At 47.0% G+C, this 18,636-nt stretch overlaps 1 protein-coding gene across 1 annotated transcript in view; it reads left to right on the top strand.

Moving 5' to 3' along the window:
* Positions 1-18,636, top strand: part of CCDC180 (coiled-coil domain containing 180) — a 728,974-nt gene that overhangs the window by 210,390 nt on the left and 499,948 nt on the right. The gene's annotated exons all lie outside the window — the stretch shown is intronic.

The raw sequence follows: 18,636 nt of genomic DNA, 5'->3' as shown, positions 1-18,636 counted from the left end.
GGTTGGAAAGTACACCCAACCCAAAGGGAAGCCAAGCCTCTCTTTAGGTAAGTAGCGAGGTAAAGCTGTCAGGCTTAACTCAAGGGAGGGTAAGTAGGCTAACACAGGGGTACAATTAACCCACACAAACAACCATAGAAAATACAACACACTGGTATACTGTAAATATACCTTTTGTTAAGGTACACATATACAACTCTATTGGTTAAATAAGTGCTACAAGTAAAAAAAACAGAGTGAAAATTGCATAGTGTAGTTCTAATAACAATGTATTGTCACAAGACACAACACACCCCTATAATCCATTGTATGTCCACTGCCATATTATATGCACATTGCAGAAAGGGACAAAGAGTGGGAAGCTAAGGAAACCAGCCATTAAAACACCCAGTTAAAATAGCTATTACAGGATCACAATGCCAACGTCAACAGTCACAATGTTTCGAGACCTCTAGGACATAGTATTTGGAAAATACAAATGAGCACCTCAATCAGTGAAGGGCCTATAGGGGGAACATTTCTAAACCAAAGGCAGCGGCAGCCAAAAGACAGGACACCTGTAATGATAACAATGATAATGATGTGTTATTTATATAGCGCCTTAAGCCAAAGTGCTTTACAGAGAACATATTTACATACATATATCATCCCAGCCGAAGTTGGTACTCATTTATCGACCTCGGAAGGATGAAAGGCTGAGTTGGCCTTGCCAGGATTTGAACCTGCGACCTGCAGATCACACATAGATCGCAGCAGCGAGTGCAGGGGAAATAGATACATTGGACCTCATCACGAGTTGGGCGGTAGCCCTTAAATGCGGCTGTAACGCTATTACTGCCACATTTAAGGGTCCGTCCAATCACGAGTCTGGCAGCATTTACCCCCAGTACCCTCAGCTCTAAGCTGGGGGTAAATGCACCAATTTAATGCCCATTTTCAAGCACAATTAGCGCAGCGCTATTAGCGTGCGCTAATTGCGCTGAAAAATGTCCCATTGGGTCCCAGGGACCCAATGGGGAATGGGGAATACCCATTAACGCCCCCAACCCTTGATCCGGCACTAATAGCGCCGGGCCGGGTGGTGGTAACGTTATTAGCCCAGGCGGTATCCCGGCGTTAATACTGCCGGGATACCGCCCACTTGTGATGAGGCCCATTTTCACTAGAAGTAGTGTAATCAGAACTTCACAATACTAGCGATGCAAGACATGACTTTAAAAATACATATAAAATCACAAGTGCAAGTAAAAATGATAAAATTTGGCCTAAAATCTCACTGGACGCAGCCAAAATGTTGAGGGGTGTTAAGTACTGAAAGTGAGCGTCCCCCACAAAGGCATTTACAACTCCCCAGTGATAGTCAATAATGGATACACCCCAGATGGGAATGAGACCAAGACCAAGTGCGGGTGAAGTCAAAAATTAGAAGTTTATCCAAACCAATATAGGACAAGCAGAGAACTTTGCAAACTCAGAGAGCGCTCTGCCAGACAGTAGAAAAACATAAATATTTATTACAAAAACATGTCATCGATGAGACAATCTATAGGGGGCACATAAGTCGTGGGAATTGAATGATGAAGACTAGATACTATGTAATATGTATGTCCGGTGCTCTAGGATTGGTGGAGGCCCACGTGGTGCCAGTGCGGGATGCGCGGGTCAGCTGGGCTCTTCGGGGTGGAGCGCAGGGACAGATGATGTCCGAGCTATTACAATTTATGCTACATAGCAGTTGCCCTTGTGGCCACACATACCTTGACCATCATCTAATTTAACACATGAGAGCCATATTACTAAACATTTGACCTGAACAATAAAAGTGAGAATACATGGGTCCAGGTGGCAAAATTACTCGTAAGATTATGGTGTCACATTCATCAACCATTCTGTTAGATCCCCTGAGGTAATTATTTATTGTTTGTCATTGTGAGAAGAATATATTGCCACACAGGGGGTCAGGGGTCTGGAGTGAGCTGGGGTGGTACACTTGATGAGGGGTATGTATTCTTACTTCAAAAGGCATATTAAGATTAAGATGAGGGGCTTATTGCCCATATTTCATTAACCGGAGTCTGGGGCTGCATGGCAAATTCAGAGTTGCGCCGTGAGATAGGGGGCTGAGGGGAGGGTGCATGCGTGGTGCAGGCTCAGCAGAAGGGGTGAGCGGTTACAATTGTAGTATCACATCATTCACTGGGCTAGGGCTTCACATCTCAGCCCGGCCAGAGGGGGAAGGAAGATGTGGGCTGTGCACGTGGTGGTACATGAGAGGGAAGAAAAGGATCCGAAGCATGTTGGGCCGTGCATTATTTATGTTGTGGGGGCACACACAGAGCATGCATTCAAACGAGGTAGAAATAGGTTAGTGTGAGCATTGGTACATTAAAAGGTGTGCAACATTCTGCGTACAATAAGATGTGCATGATTCAACACTCAGAGGTTACTCGTATGCTACAAAGGACACACTATTATACAGTAGGCACACATCATATTACACCATACATATTGCAATACTTAATTGAATACATTTGCAATCACACATCTTAGAAAATCATTGAGTATGTATTGATATCATACATTGCTCTGAGTAGTCTGTAACAACCAGTAATCCTTGCTTAGTAATGAAAGGCTTAAAAATACACTTGATGGTGCTGTGTGCGATCTGGGATGGGTGAGGGTAATTTTATTTCTATTTGTACAATCAATCTCATGGACTAGAAGCAATTTTATCGTTCCTTCAGATTGGTCAGCTGCATGGGTGAAACAGGGTGGCACACGGGCTTGGCATATGTGTCTGGCACTTCAAACGGGGAACAAGGTTGGGGGTTATCCACAGCATATGTCATAAGTGTGGGTTCTGCAAGACGACAGGACAAGTTTTATGGAAATGGCTTGTTTTTCTCAAAACCCCAGTTTCAGCCCGGTCATCTGCAGGTAATTGATGGACTGCGGAAGGTGAAAGATACAGTGTTTGTCATGTGACTAGTTCGCGCCTAATCTCCTGTGAGAACAGGCCTGCAGCAGGGATGCAGAGGGGAGGAGGGCGAGGGTCAGGAGGAGAGAGCTCCAGCCCTGCAGACTGCTTGTGTTTGTGAGGCCTAAGTTATTATGTTCAAAATGGAGTCTAAGCATGCCACAAAATGGAGTCTGGCATCATGCTGCTGGCTGCGTGTTGCAGCCACATGTCGACCCGCAGCCATCCTGCATCCCTGGCCATAGGCGCATGGGCGGCTGCTGGACGAGTAATAGTCTGTACATTGATGAGAATGCAGGGGAGTGGGCCTTGAAGACCTTCCCTTCCATACAGTACCCATTAATTCACTTTTGAGGAATTTCAGATGAGTAAATGTTCCCATAGAAATAAACAGGACAAAGTCTGTAGGCAGCCAGCATATATGGGGAAAGGCAGGTAAGTCACAGTTTTACTCAAGAGGTGCAGAGTTGGTGGCAAACAACCCCAGGTCATGACAGGGGGGACCCTTGGGAAGAGCCCCAGACATGCGTTCGAGAACCCTCGGACCCGAGAGGAGATACAACACAGTAGGATTCAACACCAACGGAAACCAATGAATCTCGCTTGCAAAAAGAGTCATCCACAGACCAAGGAGACTTCTGGGGTTAAGTATCAAGACCAATCCACCAACTCGGGGCCCAGAAGTAGGTACACATGCTGATGGTTCCCGAAAAGTCAGTTCAGGATGCCCCAAACAACCCGGTGAACATAAGTCTTCTTTTGCAGAAGCGGTTTACAGGGTCCGAACACCCAGCAGCTTGAACCCCACACCAACGATGACCCACAAGACAGAAGAGAAGAACAAGTGTCCTTTCTAGGAGTGAGTCCTTCAAGCTAGAGGCAAAATCAGCAGTGATGATGATTCTGAAAAGGCAGGAGAAGCAGGCAAAGCAGGTTCTGGCAGCTTGGGCAACAAAGGAGGCACGTCCAGCCACAGAAAACTGTCCCAACAACGAAGACTTGGGTGGAGGTTAACCAGGACAGTCCTGAATAGCAGATGAGGTGGTGTGTTGGAGTCTGAACACCCTTACAGGCAACAGCAGTGACCGGCAGCAAGGTGGGACAACCCCAGCAGTCAACTGGTGGTAAAACAGCCTGGAGATGGTCCAAGCACGGATGGCCTACCACAGCGCACAAAACAAGCCAGCAGGAGGGCAGAGGAGGCCAGAGAAGATGGCTAGCAGCCAGAAATTCCAACCAGAGATCAGCCCAGGGCACAGGGTGCAGCCAGTATGGCCAGATATGGTTCTAAAAACTAAATGGCAAGAAAACAGCAGAAATACTCGAGCAGGTAAGAAACTAATCTACCCTTCAAGACAATTTGGACAGAAGTTAGGGTAGGCCCAGGGTATCGTCTAATTCTGGCCACACACACACGCACACAGGGGTTGGCCTAAGCAAGCTCTCTAGTCACACCAGGGTTTTGGGTTAGGTCACCTACAAACCTGGTTGGTCCCTAAATCTGCCACTCACTCCAGAACGCCCCACAGGATGTGATATGTGCTGCCCATGGCCAGGAACTGGTCTACACTAGTTCAAACCACTTTAGAGGTTGCACGGCTGGGCTTACAAAGTCCCTACCTATGTTCAACAGCCATTCTAGGCCCACATCATGGTTTCTCTGGAAAAGGAAGCACCTAAAACAAAACGATTTAAAGCAAGACTTTAAAAAACAATGCATTTGTACCCCAATGGCTACCAAAAAGTAACCATACGTGACCAATGTGGTACGTTTCCTTGCACCCCTGGTAAAGGCAAAACTAAATTGCAGCTTCCACCAGCCAACTCCATAAAACCAATGTAGGTGTGATGTAATCACCATAGGGCAGAAATAGAGTGCTTAAAAAACACAAATGTCCCCTGAGCGTTATGAGCAACTATAGGACTATGCGCTCTAAGTGAGGCAAAAACTGTTGCAGTGGAAGGGGGGGGCTTCAGTAGAAGTACCTCTGATCATCAAAAATAGAAAGGGGCTAAATTAGACATGTGTCGACGTAAAGAGCTGTTTTAACATCTACATACAGACTGTGCTACCTAGAATAAAGAAAGGGACCCAAATATATCCCCTCCAGCAGTGAACACTTCTTCAACTATCTCTCCTTTCGGCACTGCGCCCCATACAATACAGTCGAGTCCCACAATAAATATGGTCCAGTTGTACAGAAAGCTCCTCCACCTTTTCCTTCTCATGCCTTCCTGAGCACCTTTTTATATACCTGGCCCTCATCCCAACTTTCTACCCAACATTGCTCTCTCCTACAACTACTGAATGTTCTATCATACTGCTCCTTTGCCTCTGTGACAGGCAAAAGCGCTTCAATGCCATGAACTATAGCAGGAGGTGCTATACAAATGCTAGATAACATAACCTCTCCACTATCCTTCCTCCTGCTGGTCTGTTTTTGTCCGCCACTTCCTCCTCTGACCTCACCCTAACAACCCACAACTTCCTGTTCCCTGGGGTCTCTTTTAACCCTCGCCCTGTCCTCTGGCTGGTTGTCTGGCTTCAGCCAATCTGGCCCTGTCTTCGCCCTGAAGGTGTTACATACAGCAAATGTTTTAAATGGCGTCCCTTTCCCTTCTCCTTTAAACGGGCCCCAGTGGAGCAACAATGGCAGTACGTGCAGTACAATGTCCAGGTTCGTGTAATTTGCTTCTAGCCTGGCCTCTCCCAAGGTAAGTACAGTCTCTATGGGTGCTTGATAGCCTGATTTTAGTTCCTGGTGGTCTAGTTTTGTTTTTTAGCATTTCCACTGTGGTTCGCTTCAGCACTGGGGAGCAATATGTGGCATGTCGGGGGGCCTCGTAGGTTTTCTCTTTCAGTTTAAAATAGAGCGCTCACACATTTCTCAGTAATTATAGCAGCTCCTTTTTGGGGACAATGTTCTCTGTGTTTATGTATCTATGTGATAAATGCAGGCCAGTGGACAAGAAGGGCTGTTCATGCTGCCCTTTCTTGGGGTAGCCTATACATTGGGCAAGCCTTTCACTCATGCTGGGCCAGGGGAGGGTGAAAGGGTGGCCAACTACACTGATCCACCCCTGTGTATTCTCTGCCCTCCTTGCCCCTCACTCTCTTCTGGTTCCTCGCTCTTTCTCTGTCTATCTGTTTGGATAGGTTATTGACAAATTCCTCATCCTAGGGTTGTACCACCTTCGTCTTTTGTCTTTCTTCTCCACCGCTCATCTACTGCTCCCCTCCTTCTTTCCTTCTCTCAATCTTTGCCCCTTCTGGCACCACCTTCTTCGACCCTTTGCATACCTCCCTCCTTCTGAAAGACCACTATTGGTTCACTTCTAACCTTTACTCCCTATTTTGGGAAGTTGGGAGTGAAACAAGTAGAAAATTTTCCCAGCTAGCATATGGATAGTGTGAGAAACCTGAAAGTTTCTCCATAGATAGTCCCCGGCGATCTGTCATTCAGGGGGCCAGGACACAGCAATCACTATTGGATACAGTTCCTGGGGGCGGACCAGTGACGGAGGATCACCTGGATGGGGAGGGTCCTTGGGGAGTGGGACACCGACGGGTGAGATGCAGTATTCCACTTCTTTAAACACATTTTCCCCATCCTGCCATGTAGTATTGTCAAAGAAAACTGCCCCCCTTTTCCGACACAAACACTTTCGCACAACACGAAAGACAACAGACTAACACCGGACCCTTTTACCTGACATGTTCCAATACAAGGGTCAGGCAAAGTCAGGCAATTGTCCCGAATCACACACACCTGATGCCCTTTCCCTTCCCCACAGGGGCAAAAGGGGTGGCGCACGAGAGCACAGGATGAGCAAGGCAGACTGCACAATGTGAGAGCTAACTCAGGACAGCAGTTGAAGAGGAGGTGAAAGACGGCACATACTGAGAGGGTGGTAAGGAGAGAAGCAACATTGCCTTTTCCGATTAAGGCCAGTGAAACCTCTGCAGATGGAAGAATAATTCCGAAGACAATAGCCAGCGTGTGTTGCAGCAGGTGTCAACAGTACACGAGACCCTCCTCTGCTGATTACCAAGCCAGGGAGAAACGCTTCTCTCTGTGGTACCAACCTTGACTCCAAAGAGAAGCGGTTCATCACAGCTGGTGAGTCAAGGGGAGAGTTGATAGGAAACCGAAATGTGTTGAACGAAAAGTACCAAACCGCTGATTTGAACTGTAAAAGAACTATTGATGGAAAAGAGGGAAAACCAGCAACAGAGAAATCTAGCACCACGTGGGTGCTCAAGTAGGAAATTCTGGGCGATTACCCGATGATAGAGACTACCGTAAAAAGAAGGGCTTAGAAAGATGCGAAAGGGGGGGTCAAAGTGGTCATACGGGGGTCTTGTCAAATCCTCTGTGCAATCGAAAGACTTTGACCGACAGATGATTGTGAAGCGAAGGGGAACAACTCGCGCATGGTAAAAGTTTTACATGAACAGTAGGTTGTAAAGGTTGGCAAGAGTGAACCTGGCGGAGAGATGCTGACAAGAAGGGACGAAGTCCAAAGTCCCATGAACTTTGTGTTGACAAGAGTCGACCTGGCGGAGGGATGTCGACAGTGAAATATTTGAAAGAACATTGGGAGTAGTGAATGCAAAGAAAAGCCATTGTGAACCCGAAAGAGGTAGGCTGACAATTGAAAAGGGATCCGAACCCGAAGGAGGGAGATCCAGGGTTGGAAAGTCATCACCCATAGTTAGTTGTGAAAGGAACTGATTAATTGATTTGTCGCATAAGACTGGTAAGGGGTCTGCGCCCCGAAGAGGGGGATTCAGGAGTGAAGCCGTAACCCAGAGCCATACTTCAAACAACTTTGTGTTTGTTGCAAATATCAGGCCCTCAAAGGCAAGAGACTTTTTAGTAAAAAAGAGTCTTAACCATCGAAGAACCTGTTAGCTGGAACAGAACTGTCGGCTCGTGCTGGCAAAGCTCGAGTGTGTGCTGTGCTCAGGAGACCCACCTGGTCCCATGCTCAAAAAGGGGCTAAGGGAGACCCCTGGCAATCACAGTCTGACTTATTATTTGTCAACACTTCTTTCTTTATTGAAACCCTATCCTACACTCTTTCTGTAATTAGTTGTAAGGATTTGGCAATCTTTTTTTTAGTATAGGCCTTTTAGTTTGACATGACGCCACAAGGACTGGCATATTTTTCATTTGATGGTCGAGGCTTACTGCCATCTTAGATTTAGGTTTAGGTTAGGCATTTTTCCACCCTGCATTTACAGTTTAATAAACACCCTTGAACTGTAATCACTTGTGTCTGTCTTTACTGTTGCCACCATAAGTTCCTTAAAATAGACACAGTACAAATATATTTTAATGTAGTAGTTAAAAATCTTCCCGTCAGGCAGTACCATAGAAGTTCTCTTTGTGGAGGGCGCTACGCCTGAAAATCACCTGAGCAGTGCAAGTGACATAAAGGGCCAGGCACGTGCTTCCCAGTTATTCCCTTTGTTCGCTTATTGTGAGTATTGGCCAAATTAAAATAGGCAACATCCCTGGTGCTGTTGAACACTTAGACATTCAGAGGGCCACTGATGTTGTAAGCACTCTTGACAGTGATATTGAAGAAACGAGCATCGGAGCTTGCAGCCTTTCAAGCAGTAGGTGTAAGCTCTAGGGGTCCTCTGTCTTACCGTTCTAGCACCTTGGCTCTGAATCCTGTCTTTGTAAGGGATCAACTCTAGAGAAAGTACATCTTAGTCTATGTAGTTAAAGGACACCTCCACGTCTAGGGACTTATTTGCTCCCCAAATAAGCTGAATGTGTGGAAAACATTTTTGCTCCACTGGAACACTAGACTATAACGCTGGTAATTGTAACCCTGTCCCCAGCCATTCGACTGTGCGTTAATGGACTGAATTACTCACCTACTTTAATTCCTTCTGAAATATCTCACTGTGGAGTCTGAGAAGAATGACCTTGTTGAGGCTCTTATGACTCAATCTAAGGTTCGGCAGAGAATCATTGACCTATCATTTACCGTAGCCCCCTTTCTTTTGTTCTCCTGACGAGGACCAGAAGATGCTGATGGATGGTGCTGCAGTCAGTACTGTTAGTCTAGAGGTCGTTTGGTGGTCTTAATTGCCAGAGATTGTTTTCTCTGAAGCAGATGCAGTATCTGTGATATCCTGTCTTTAAAAATTCAGGAGCATCACACAGGCAGCTAAAGAGGATATGTTATGTTATGTTATTTTGCATTTATATAGCGCCTTATGTACCATTGGTATGGTCTGAAGGCGCTGGTAGGTTGACCGCCCTTGGGAACCGGAGTTCAATTCAGTAGAGAGAAAAGAGAGAGTCAAAGGTGCGTGTGAGCACCGGATATGTGTGCAGCTGGTGTGGTATAGCTGCTTCTTAGCGGTAGGTGTGGTGGTTGAGAGATTAGGAGTATGTGTTCGTTCTGGCAGGATTTATCCAGACTGAATGTGACTGCGTTAGGCCTGAGGAGAACGACTGGCTGGGTGGTGTGTAACCAGCAGTGTTTACTTAGAGTGATGGGGAGTATGCGGCAGATGTTGGTATGAGAACAGTTATACCGAATGGTGTCCTAGTATCCCTGTGTTCTACTTGAATGGTGGTGTAAAGAAGAGAGTAAGCGTGGTAATGTGATATGATGGGTTACATGCTCTTTCAAACGTTCCATGCACTCCAAACCATTCTAAGTAGGTCACGCAATTCTGCGCGCTCCAATCCGTTCCACGCACTCCAGTTCGCTCCACGCACTCCAGTCCGCTCCACGCACTCCAGTCCGCTCCACGCGCCCCCGTCCGCTCCACGCGCCCCCGTCCGCCCCACGCGCTCCCCGTCCACCCCACGTGCTCCCCGTCCACCCCACGCGCTCCCCGTCCGCCCCACGCGCTCCCCGTCCGCCCCACGCGCTCCCCGTCCACCCCACGCGCTCCCCGTCCACCCCACGTGCTCCCCGTCCGCCCCACGCACTCCCGTCCGCCCCACGCACTCCCGTCCGCCCCACGCACTCCCGTCCGCTCCACGCACTCAAATCTGTTCCACGCACTCCAGTCCGTTCCACACATTCCAATCCGTTTTATTTACTCCGATTGTTGTTGTTTTATGCACTTCATCCACATATTTCATCCGTGCCATCTACATACTTCATCTGTTCCATCCACATATGTCAACTGTTTCATCCACATACATTGCCCGTTCCGTCCTCATACGTCGTCCGTTCCATCACTCGTTTCATCCACAAACGTCGTCCGTTCCATCCACCGACGTCACCCGTTCCATCCACATACGTTACCCGTTTCATACATATTCATCGCTCGTTCTATCCATATACGTCAGCCATTCCATGCACATACTTCACCCGTTGCATCCGCTCTACGCATGCAGCGGCTCTACGTATTCATCTGCACTACGCAATCATCCGCTCTACGCACTCTTTCGCTCTAGGCGCTCACCCATCCGCTCTGCGCACCCATCCGCTCTGCGCACCCATCCGCTCTGCGCACCCATCCGCTCTGCGCACCCATCCGCTCTGCGCACCCATCCGCTCTGCGCACTCTGCGCACTCTTCCACTCTGCGCACTCTTCCACTCTGCGCACTCTTCCACTCTGCGCACTCTTCCACTCTGCGCACTCTTCCACTCTGCGCACTCTTCCACTCTGCGCGCTCTTCCACTCAGCACGCTCTGCCGCTCTGTGCACTCATCCGCTCCACGCACTCATCCGCTCTATGCGCTTATTCTTTCCACTCATTCGTCTGCTATATGCACTCATCAGTACTACAAAGTAATTCGCTCATACGCAGTCATCCGCTCTATACACTCATCTGGTCTATACACTCATCTGCTCTATATAGTCATCCGCTCTATACCCTCATCCGGACAGCACATTCATCTGCTCCAGCATTCTACACACTCTTCCGTACTCATCTGCTCTACACCCATGTCCGCTCTACCCACATATCCGTTCTACACTTATCCGTTCTGCACATTCATCTACACGCTCCTCTGCACTTACGCACTCGTCCGCTCTACACATCCAACTGCTCTGCACACTCATCCGGTCAATATACTCATCCGTTCCAAACGCTTCATCCAATTTAATTATTTCATCCACTCCATTCACATTGTTCATTCTTCATGCATTACATTAATTTCATTAATTTAAATCTTGTTACTGTTTTCGTGCGATCATTCTTTATTATCCACTTTACTGCTTTGATCTACTTTACTCGTTCTATTGTGTTTGTCCTTTTAGTTTATATTGTCGGTTGTTGGATGTCGGTTTCTGGGATCTAGCATTTTGTTGGATTGGTGTCATTGAAATGCTGTGATTCTGTTTGGGTTAGTTTGCGTACGGGTTGGTTTAGGGGAAGAGCCAGGTTTTCAGTAGTTTGCAGAAAGACATTAGATCTTCAGTAAGGCAGATGTGGGGTGGGAGTGCGTTCCACAGCGTGGGGGCCAAGGCTGAGAATGATGATCCGCCTAACCTGACTGAGTTTGTTTTAGGAATGACTAGGAGGCCGGCTGAGCTTGATCTTAGAGTACGAGGATAGCGATAGGGTTTTAGCTTGTCTTGAAGATATTGAGGTCCGGTTTTATGCAGTGCTCGATGGAAGATGCATAAGGTTTTGAAAGTCACTCTTCGGGCTACTGGGAGCCCGTGCAGAGTCTTGAGGGCTGGGAAGATGTGCTCTCTCGGTCCGAGCGCAAGTAGCAGTTTGGCTGCAGCGTTTTGTACCCTTTGAAGTTTATTCAGTTGGTAAGCGTGGATTCCGAGGTAGAGGGGATTTGCATAGTCCAGTCTTGATATAACAATTGATTGGACCGCGGAGAGTCTGTTGGGAAAGGAGAGATATGGAAAGATGCGCCTAAGAGTTTTAAGGTGGTAGTGGCAGGACTTTGAGACGTTGTTGACTTGGCGTGAGAGTGTTAGGTCAGAGTCAAGGGTGCATCCAAGATTTTTCACTGAGTTAGAGGGGGTTGGTGAGTTGCCCATGGCGGATGGCCAGGGTAGTGGGTGTGGAAGAAGTTTGGAGTTGCCACATACAATGATTTCAGTTTTGGAGGGGTTTAGCAAGAGGTGGCTTTGGGTCATCCAGAGCTCTATGTTGAGGAGACAGGAGGCAGGAGGCGAGGTCAGGTCGGCAGTTGGGTTTTGGATTCAGGAGTTTTAGAATTAGTTGAGTGTCATCAGTGTAGTTGTAGCACAGGATGTTGTGTGAACGAATTATTGGTGGGAGGGTGATGAAGTAGAGATTGAACAGGAGGGCAGATAGGCATGCTCCTTGTGGGACTCCCGTGTCGACTGGTCGGGCTTGGGAGGAATAGGTGGAGAGTATCGTTATTTGGTACCTATCTTTGAGGAATGAAGCTATCCATTTAAGAGCGGTTCCACGAATTCCTAGGGAGTGGAGGCGTCAAGGAGGATTGAGTGATTGATTTTGTCGAAGGCGGCGGTTAGGTCAAGAAGGAATAATGCGGCGCATCCTGCGGAGTCTGCCGTCATTTTAAGGTCATCCCAGATTGAGGTTAGGGTGCTTTCGGTTCCGTGACGGGCTCTGAAACCTGATTGTGCGGGGTCTAAGAGATTGTTGGCTTCGAAAAAGGCATTTAATTGGGAGTAGGCGGTTCGGTCAATGAGTTTGGCAAGGAACCTTGTGTCTGAGATGGGGCGGTAGTTTTTGGGCCCGAGAGGGTCGAGGGAAGGTTTTTTTATTAGAGGTTTCACATGAACTGTTTTGAAAGCGTCGGGAAAGATACCCGAGGAAAGGGAGTAATTTATGATGGATCTTGCGTGTTCTCCTGCGCAGGTGGAGGCGAACATTTCTTTGAGGGTTTGGCCGGGCAGGGTCTAGCGGAGAGCCGGATGGTTTGCGGGCAGATAGAAGTTTGAGAAATTGGTCTGGTGATATTGGACTGAAGGATTCGAACGTTGGTTGCGTAGTGGTCGCAGGTGGTGTGTTGGACGATATGGGGGAGGGTTGCCTGGTGTATGTAAGAGAGCGAGTTTGGTGTTTAGAGCATCTGTTCTTTCGAGCGCTCTGGTGTAAAAGTGGAGAGAGAGTGAGTCACACAGTGATTGTGAGGGGGTCGGGACGGTCGTAGTGCATGCTGGTTTGGTGAATTCGGAGATGATTTTATGAAGTTCTTTGCTGGAGTTTTTGCAATTTAAGATTCAGGAATTGTAGTGGGCTTTTTTTTTGCTTTCTGGAATTCGGCCTGTACTGATGAAGGTGTCGGGCCAAGGTGGTTCTGTTCTCCTGGCTTTTGTCTTTCTGCCATTTGCGTTCTAGGTATTTATACAGTTGTTTAGTGGTCTTCAACACAGGTGTGAACCATCTAGGGAACAGGCCACGGTGGGCTGATGGTTTGCAAGAGGGTGTGAGCCGCATTAGTGAGGTGTTGAGCCATGAGTCGAAGGCGTCGGGGGTTAGTTGTTTATTGAGTTGGCAGGTAGGTGGTGGAGACTGGAGGAGTGCGTCGGCTAGATCAGGAACGATTATTAGTTTTTTCCAGAATTTGCATAGATTTGGAAGTTCAGATTCGAGTACGGGAAGGGGGTCGGGTGAGTGAATGGTGAAAGAAACCATGAAGTGATCGGACCAGATGATAGGGGTAGGGGGGGTTAGATGTATCCGGTTGTGGGAGCTAAAGATGGCATCAAGTGTGTGTCCTTTATAGTGAGTCGGGCTGTTTATGTGGGGTTGGAGGTTAATTGCATCTAGACCGTCAACCAGAGAGTATGTCATCGGGTTGGTGGGGATGTCGAGCCATATGTTGAAGTCTCCAAGAAGGGTGAGGTTGGGATGGTTTGTTGAAGGGTGGCAATAGAGTCGCAGAGGTTGTTTGAGAATTGTCTGTCATAGCCAGGGGGTCTGTAGATTATTAGAAAGCTGTGTGAGAACGACGGGAAGAGGGATAGTTTAACGAGGAGTGATTCGCAGGAAGGAATGGGGGAGGTTGGTTGTCGATGATTGAGGTGTGGAAGTGAGACTTGAAGACGAATGCTATTCCCCCACCTCTAGAAAGACGGTTCAGTGGGATGAGGCAGTAGTCAGGGGGTGGGGGGAAGGCTTCATTGGCGATTGGGGCGAAGTCAGAGAACCAAGTTTCGGTGATGAAAACCAGGTCTGGTTTGTCAGAGGCGAGGAGGTCAAAGATGCAGTGTCTGTTTTTTGCTACGGATCGGGCATTAACTAGGATGCAGTTCGCTTCGGTAGGTGAGGTTGGTGTCGGAGCTGGAGCGGAAGGGGGTGGGGGGAGAGCGAGTGGAAACTGGGGAGGGAGAGGGGTAGGGTGGTTGATCGATGGGAAAAGTGGGCGAGCGGAAAAGTTGGCGGGTTTCAGGTGGAAGTGGGTGGATGCATGTGTTAGGAGGATTGAGTTTGGCCCGGGAGATTTGAAGGTGGGGTTTGGGCGGTTAGTAGTTTCAGTTGCGGTTGGTAAGAAATCAAGGGAGAGGGGTTTCAGGAAGGGTGAAGCGAGGGGGGAAAGGTGGTGATTGGGGGAAAGAGGTGGTGGGTCGCGACAGGGGAGGTGTAGAGTGCTGAGAGAATGAGGGGGACCAGGTACGTTTCCTCTTTAGTGTCTTTGTTGCGATTGGTGTGTGAGAGAGCGTAGGAGGGTCAGAGGGGGAGAGGGATGAGGCTTCTGTTCTTGCTAGGGCTATGCGTGCAGTTTTTAGGGAGGGGAAAGGGTGTGGTTGGGGGGAAGATGGTGGGGGTTTGTGGGAAAGGCAGGGGTGGATGATTGCAGTGCGGGGTGTGCCCGGTATGATAGTGAGGGGGGCGGGCATGATCAACTTAGGGTGGTCAGTGGTGCGGTTCGGGGGAGCAGTGGTCTTAGGGTGGTTGGTTCGCCATTGTGCCCCTCTGGCTTGGTGTTTGGAAAGGGGAAGGTTAGGGGATGTGAAGGAGGGTGGGGTGATTTGGGAGGGCGGGGACTGGAGGCGAGGTAGACCGGAGAGTGGAGGCGGATCGTTTCCGGGAGGGCCTGGTGGAGTGGGTCCACTCATTGTTTGTACAAGCAATTAGGTGTACTTTCAAGTGCGATCTACACTTTATTGGACTTTATAAGTTCGGCTATATCATTGGGTGAGATTAGTCTTGGAGTGGAGTCTTGGTTTCAGGGTTCCTTACTAAGCAGGGTGATATTATTCTCCTCTTCTAGGTTTTAGTGTACTAGTTGTACTAGGTTGTAGATATTAGGCCGTTTGAAGTGTAGCTAGACCTTAGGATATGCTGAGATGGCGGCCTATTTAGTTGCAACTACAGCACAGTTACGCTGTTGGGTAGGCTTTCTTCTAGTAAGCTGGAATACAGGTAAGCTATTAGGGAGGAATTGAGTGTAGCAACACCACAGGTATGGTTTTAGGTGGACTTTTAAGTGCTGTTTGGGGGCTTTCTAATTGTAGTTCTAAATTCAATGGGGGCACGCTGTTAGGCACACTCCTAGATTCAAGCAAGGGGCGCTATTGGGCCCACTTCTACAATTTGAAATTTGTATGGATAGGATATCGGGGACGTTTCTATATTCAGCTAATAACTTAACGCTACTGGGCACACTATTGCACGGAGAGGGATATTATGAATGCAGAGAGGATATTAGGGATACTTCCAAGTTCAATGTACACAGAGAGGATATTAGGCACACTTCCAAGTTCAATTTGCACAGAGAGGGTATAAGGGATACTTCTGAATTTAGCAAGGGCACGTTATTAGGCACACTTCTAAATCCGGGCAAGGTGAGCTATTAGGTCCGGTTCTAAATTTAGCTTTGCACAGCAAGGATATTAGGGGGACTTCCAAATTCAGCTTTGCACAGAGGGGATGTTTAGGTGCACTTCTGAATTCAAGTCTTGCACAGTAAATCAGGCCTTGTTCTAAATTCAGCTTTACACAGAAAGGATATTAGGGACACTTCCAAATTTAGTTTTGCACAGAGGGGATTTTTTGGCGCACTTCTGAATTTGAGTCTTGCACCGAGAGGCTATTGGGCACAATTCTATCTTCACTGGGCATGCTATTGGGTGTACTTCTAAATTGAACTATGTGTAGAGAGGCTATTACGGACGCTAGTTAGTTCAACTAGGGCACGCTATTAGGCACACTTCTCAATTCAACTTTATGCAGACTGGGTATTAGGCATAATTCTAAGATCTTTGGTTCAACCAGGCACGCTATTAGGCATGGTTCTAAAGTCAACTTTGCACAGAGAGGCTATTAGGTGTAGTTCTAGATTCAACCAGAGCAGGCAATTAGACAAACTTCTGCGTTAAACTTTGCACAGTTCTAAGTTCGGCTTTGCATGGGTGGGATATTAGGTCTACTTTAGGTTCAGGTTTGTACAGGTAGGATGTTTAGGTGTAGGTTTGTGTGGGAAGGATATTGGGTGCACTTCTATTTCCAATTTACACAGAAAGGATGTTGCGTACACTTCTAAATTCAACTTTCACGGAGAGGCTATTGGGTACACTTCTAAATTCAACTTTCCTATAGAATCTATTGGGCACATTTCTAAGTTCAACTTTCACAGAGAGGCTATTGGTCGCACTTCTAATTCAACTTTTCATAGAGAGGATATTGGGTACACTCCTAACTTCAAGTTTTTACGCAGGATATTGGGCACACTTCTAAGTTCAACTTTCACAGCGACGATATTGGGCACACTTCTAGATTCAACTTTCACATAGAAGCTATTGGGCACACTTCTGAATTCAACTTTCACAGAGAGGATATTGGGCACACTTCTAGATTCAACTTTCACATAGAAGCTATTGGGCACACTTCTAAATTCAACTTTCACAGAGAGGCTTTTAGGGCATATTTCTAAGTTCAACTTTCACATAGAAGCTATTGGACGCACTTCTAAATTCAACTTTCACATAGAAGCTATTGGGCACACGTCTAGATTCAACTTTCACATAGAAGCTATTGGGCACACTTCTAAACTCAACTTTCCACAGAAGATATTGGGCACACTTCTAAATTCAACCTTCACAGAGAGGCTATTGGGCACACTTCTAAATTCAACCTTCACAGAGAGGCTATTGGGCACATTTCTAAATTCAACTTTTCACAGAGGATATTGGGTATACTTCTAAATTCAACTTTCACAGAGGATATTGGGCGCACTTCTAGATTGAGCTTTCAAGAGAGGCTATTGGGCACAGTTCTAAATTCAACTTTCACAGAAGATATTGGACACACTTCTAAATTCAACTTTCACAGAGAGGCTATTGCGCACACTTCTAAATTCAACTTTTCAGAGAGGATATTGGGCACACTTCTAAATTCAACCTTCACAGGGAGGATATTGGGCACATTTCTAAATTCAACCTTTCACAGAGGCTATTGGGCGCACTTCTAGATTGAGCTTTCAAGAGAGACGATTGGGCACAGTTTTAAATTCAACTTTCACAGAAGATATTGGGCATCATCGTGGGTCAAAGAGAGATGTGAAGCTTAGCATGAAGAACCCTCACATCTTTTGAATCCCTCGCTCTCCAAAACCCAGTAGGTGGAGGTGTTCCACATTTAATCATGACCACCAGTGCATGTTGGGCATCATTGAAAGCTGACAAAGTGGAAACTTGTCAGGTACTCCCCAAATGACACCATCAAAGGGACAAACTGTTGGCACAACTTTGTCAAATTTGTCTCCAAGAAGTACACACCTTCACAAAAGTGCTGTGGAAAAAGTTTCCAGAGGTTGGGGCCGGGAGGAGGCATGGTGTTTACTCTCACAGATTTATTATGAAAAAGATTTTAAGTCTCCAACAGCTCAACAAAGTAATAAAACATCAGAAGTTCAGGATGGCCATTGTATTGTCATGGAAGACAACAGCTGGTCACCTGTGGTTCCGGAGAATACATACTTCGCCATCAAAATTCTGCAATACCCTCAGCTATACATGGGATTTGCAATATGGTTGTGTCAGTACCACTATCTCTTTTATTTTTCTTTGTTTAAAATGAGTGCTCACACTTTTCTCAGCAGTTGTAGCAGTCCCTTTCTGTGGACAATGCATCTCAGTGTTTATATATTTCTGTGATAAATGCAGGCCAGTGGAGAAGAAGGGCTGTTCATGCTGCAATGGATCCCTTCCATTTCCCGGGGTTGCCTATAAATTGGGCAAGCTCTTCCCTCATGCTGAGACACACAATTCCCTTGCTAAGGGCACTGTTAGACATGTTGGTGCTTAATGTATACCCTCCACTAAATACAATGGACATGTGAATCCCATCGAGAGTAGCACTTACTCATATTCCTAAAGAATGAGGGACCCATCCGAGTCAGAAAGATGTTTGAGAAGATGTTGGGTTCTACAAAGGGGTTCTTGCAGAAACAGACCAACTTGTAATGTTCTCTACAGTCAGATTAGTCCGGGCACTTTCTGCACAATTTTCTCCTTCCGCATCTGTCCATTGCGATGACTGTAAACCTGAGCCTCATAGGTGTGATCCTACAGGTAAGTAACTTTTTCTATTATATGTACTTGAGTATCAGAACTGTGCTTATTCAAGAAAATTATACATACACACTACCCATATAAGTCCTCATTTCACAGGTGAGAAGCTATTGGAAGGGCTATCAAGTTCAAAATATTTCTTTGTTATATTGGTACCTATGCTTTAGTCTGTCCTTTCTCTGTTTCTGCCCGCTT

The sequence above is a fragment of the Ambystoma mexicanum genome, chromosome 8 (genome assembly GCF_040938575.1).
Source record: "Ambystoma mexicanum isolate Mex_15411 chromosome 8, UKY_AmexF1_1, whole genome shotgun sequence".
In the NCBI taxonomy this organism is placed as follows: domain Eukaryota; kingdom Metazoa; phylum Chordata; class Amphibia; order Caudata; family Ambystomatidae; genus Ambystoma; species Ambystoma mexicanum.
This window is presented reverse-complemented; position numbering and strand designations above follow the sequence as displayed.